At 39.8% G+C, this 4470-nt stretch overlaps 1 protein-coding gene across 1 annotated transcript in view; it reads right to left on the bottom strand.

The window, feature by feature from the left end:
- The window catches only part of tp53inp1 (tumor protein p53 inducible nuclear protein 1), a 12424-nt gene extending 9841 nt beyond the window's left edge, over nt 1-2583 (bottom strand). Inside the window, exon 1 of the mRNA XM_031319419.2 lies at nt 2356-2583. The gene's annotated coding sequence lies outside the window, so the exon portion shown is untranslated. The remainder of the gene's footprint in view (nt 1-2355) is intronic.
- Nucleotides 2584-4470: the final 1887 nt, after the last annotated feature.

Consider the following 4470-nt stretch of genomic DNA (forward strand, 5'->3'; position numbering starts at 1 on the left):
TTTAATAACTTAAAACAATACAAAATAAAAGCTTTTGCTTCTTTTTGCAAGAAGACGTTTTAAATACACAGTATAAAAAAGTAAGAATTCTCTGATGTCAGCGTGTTAAATTTGATTTTTTTCTAGTTTCTTCTCTCCTCTGTGACAGTAAACTGAATATCTTTGAGTTGTGGACAAAACGAGACATTTGAGGACGTCATCTGGGGCTTTTTGGGAAACAATGATCCACATGTTTTACCACTTTATGACAACTAATCCATTAATCGAGAAAATTAATGACAGATTAATCGACAATAAAAAAATAAATAAAAAAAAAAAAATGAAAAAAATCGTTAGTTGCAACCCTAGTACCTCGAAAGGCGCTTATAAAAAAAGGTTCACAATTTGAAGAAACTCAAATGTCGGATTATTTCCACCAGCACCTGAACGCACACTAGATTAGAAGTGACCCGGCTGTGGAGCGTTTTAACCATAGACTGTATATACAGTCTATGGTTTTAACGCTCGCGTACCAGCTTGTATTTCTCCGTTGTCATTTTCATTACACGTAGAGACTAGAGAGAGAGAGAGAGACAACTCCATCAAGACACTATACTCTAAAAAGGATTTCTAAATTGTTTCACTGAAATAACTGATAATACTAAATAAAATAAAGCTAGCTCAGAGTCGACGGTAACAGCTAGCTAGCTAACAAGTTAAGCCCTAACAACGGTTGCCAAGGAAAGAGTAGCAACAGCTGCAGCAGAGTTCCATGGCTTCAACCACAGCCTGTCACGTCACAGAGGCCTTTCCTCTTCTCCACCCTTTATCTAGCTATCTTTAGAAATTTGAATGTGAGAGAGCGAGAGCGTTGATCGTCTTGCAGAACAAAAGTCGAAACCCGCCTCTGTAAACATCGAGATACTGTTTAAACTAAAAGGACTGTCACAGCCGCAACAACAGCAGGCGGATAATCTGCTGCACCTGTTCCTCCTCCACCCTATCAGGACACCTAAATACTAAAATATGGATGTATCATCATAATAATCACCGAACACAAAGGAAAGCTCCTGGGTGTGGGTTTATATGCGACTAATGACGTTAAAGGGGTCACTGAGTCATAGCTGTGGCTTTTTGTTTAACTACACCGCAATTAATGCATCCATTACATCAGCCTATTTATCCATCCAAGTGGAAAAAAGACGCTTAAAATCCTTAAATCTGCAGGATTACACATCCATGAAGATAAAACCCACAGTACACACTTTTTTTTTTTTTTTTTTAGACAATATAACTATAGCCTATACTTGTCTTTTTTGTTAAAGCCGTAGTAAATATGAATGTAGTAAATTGGATTATGAGGATTTTGATTTTACAGGGCTGCAAAAGTAACGATTATTTCCATTGTCAGCTATTATGATCTATCAAGTCCACACAATGTCAGAAATGCATGTATGTTAAATCTTGTTATTCCTCAAAATCCCATAATAATTAACTTGCAATGATATAAAACAGGTTTAATAAGCAGTAAACTGAAATATTTTAGTGTTTTAGTTATTGTGATGACAGAAACAAGGGCTGCAACTATAACGTTTATTACATTGTTATTATAATGTTATTTAATCGAGTGTTTGGTTTAAAAAAAATAATGAAAATCACAACAAGGTGACATCTTAAAATGTATAGTTTTACTCGACCAACAGTCCAAAGAGCCGACATGAGAAAAGACGCAAATCCTCACTTGGAAAAACCTCAAAATAGTGCACTTTTGACATTTGTCTTGATAAATGACCAATTATCAAATTGGTTTTCGGTTGATTCTCACGTCGAGGGACTAAGGAATTATTCGGCTAACTATTGTAGGGCTAATATGATTCACCAAGCTGTCTGAGAGACAAATAAAAACCAAACGAAGTCCAATAGCAATCTAGGGCAGCAGCCTGTCTGTCGGACGGTTTTGTTGGTTACAAAAGAGAAGGGGAGGGAGGCTGTAACTCTACACCAGCTTGGCAGGACCGCAGCTTGTTAAACTTTTATCTCCTGTAATATACTGCCAAGTGCGAACATATTTCCCAGAATACACAAAGAACTTCCCCTAGTTTAGCTAGCTAGTCGTGGAAAATCACGGAGTTCTGCAGAGCGAGAGTAGCGCGAGCTACAGCATTAAACAGGCTAGCATATTAAGCTAACGCTGCAGAGTAAGCCGAATAAAAATGCATCGTAAAGGTTGAAAAACGCAACGTAACTTCTTGATATTTCTCTGTTTCTTAAAGTAGAAAGTGCCATTACTGTAATGTGGATGAAAAAGACCATTAGAGTGAGAATAAGAGGCACCGGAGTCGTTAACCGTCACCGAGAAGAAAACAAAGAACTCACCTGCAGGCAGAAAAAACGGTTGTAAACGCCAACGGTTGGTTAAAATCCTTAAAACTGAGGTAGACGCGTTACTTTTCGAAAAATAGAAAAACGTGAGGTTTCTTCGCGGAAGAAATAAAATATAAAAAAACGTTAATTTAAGGGCTGCACATCGGGAGTCACAGTGCAGGTTTCCTTTTTTTCCCCCTTCAGTCCGTTTCCTCCCGACTGCTCCTTCTTTTGTTGTTGTTATGGAGCTCCAACAGCTGATCGCAGTGACGTCGCCAAGGGCAGCCTATCGGTGGGGCCGGGCCTAGAGCGGCTCGGCCAATCACAAGAGGCATTACAGGCTGCGACTGCTACCCCCCCCCCTCCTTCCCCTGAGAAAGGCATGATTGGGCAAAGCTCTCTCATGTTTTGGGAGGAATAACAGGCCATAATGTGGGTTTTTTTCCTCCAAAAAATAGACGCATATTGCATAAGCAGAACATCCGGGTTGAGCTGAAGGGTTTCCTGTTTTCTGGGTATCCACCCTGATGTCAACATTTAGTGGAACACTTATAAAGTTTGCATAATGGAGTCATAAAACAGAGCAAAAGTGTGTTAAAAAAAAATGTTGCTTAAGGTTTTTGTGTTTAACGGGACAACTTGTGTCCTGAAACCAAGCTGTGCCCTTAGAGTGATTGTTATACACTTTTAATTTGTTATTTTAAATGTTAATCAAAGATAATACAATGATTATATGATATATTTTTTAAATTCTCTCCCTGCCAAATAGCACAGGCACACAGAAACACTGTAACAGAAACACTTTTCATGATACCACCTAAATGAAGTAGAGTAACTGGTGGAAAAACACAGAGAAAGTATTCAGATCCTTTAGTAAAAAGATAAGATCGAAGAGATAAAATCCATTTTACTTCTATGGATAAGATAAGATATGATACACCTTTATTAGTCTGGCATTGCCAGCTCTATCTCCACAGCACTGTGGAGTAAGGTGTGGCTACACCACAGATGCATTCTGGGATAGGAGAGAAAAAAACACTCTGGGTTGTTTGCATTTCTTTGAACCAATCACAATCGTCTTGGGCGGCGCTAAGCTCCGCAGCTACGCAGCGACGGTGGCTCTGCTAAATAGTCTCAGGAAGGAACTTGTTTCGGTGAAACATTTGCACCCTGCAAAAGAATACGCCGCATACAATATTAAAGTGCTCATATTATTCTGATTTTCAGGTATATAATTATATTTAGAGGTTATATCAGAATAGTAAACATGGTTTAATTTTCAAAAAACATATTTTTGTGGTACTGCACATTGCTGCAGCTCCTCTTTTCACCCTGTGTGTTGAGCTCTCTGTTTTAGCTACAGAGTGAGGCATCACACTTCTGTCGCACATGAGCAGTAGCTAGGTAAGGACTACTAGCCAGTCAGAAGCAGAGTATGAGGGCGTGCCCTGACAGTAGCTAGGTAAGGACTACTAGCCAGTCAGAAGCAGAGTATGAGGGCGTGCCCTGACAGTAGCTAGGTAAGGACTACTAGCCAGTCAGAAGCAGAGTATGAGGGCGTGCCCTGACAGTACCTAGGTAAGGACTACTAGCCAGTCAGAAGCAGAGTATGAGCTAACGTGGCTATTGTTAGCCTCGCTATACCGTAGTGGCCTGCGATTAGTTTTACACAATATATAATGTGTCATTCGAGTCCAAAAAAGTAATTGAATGTATACAATGGCAAAATAAATGGGTTACAGATTCTGGTTCATCATTGCAAAAACGACATTTGTTTTCAATATCTAAGAATTTAGAGAAACAGATTTGTAAGATATTTATAGTGGTTTATTGGGCCCCAGGTTGGGATCTCCACTTTTGAGCAAAATTGAAATTTTGAGCGTCAAACACTTCATTTCCTAGTCTGGCTCCGCCCTCCTACGTACTTCCGCTCAATTTTCATTTTCCTTCAGTACACCGTCTGGGTTTGCGGTATATTCTTAGGTTTCTCCAGCCAAATATTTGGCGGTCCAATCAGCTAACAGAGGGAGTGGCTGAGAACAATGACGTTGAGGTCGTGCGCTAGTTTGAGTTGTAGTTCCGTAATGGCGGCGGAGAAAGATGCGAGCGAAGCCATTCGGTCCGTTG

The sequence above is a fragment of the Sander lucioperca genome, chromosome 10 (assembly GCF_008315115.2).
Source record: "Sander lucioperca isolate FBNREF2018 chromosome 10, SLUC_FBN_1.2, whole genome shotgun sequence".
Classification (NCBI taxonomy): Eukaryota; Metazoa; Chordata; class Actinopteri; order Perciformes; family Percidae; genus Sander; species Sander lucioperca.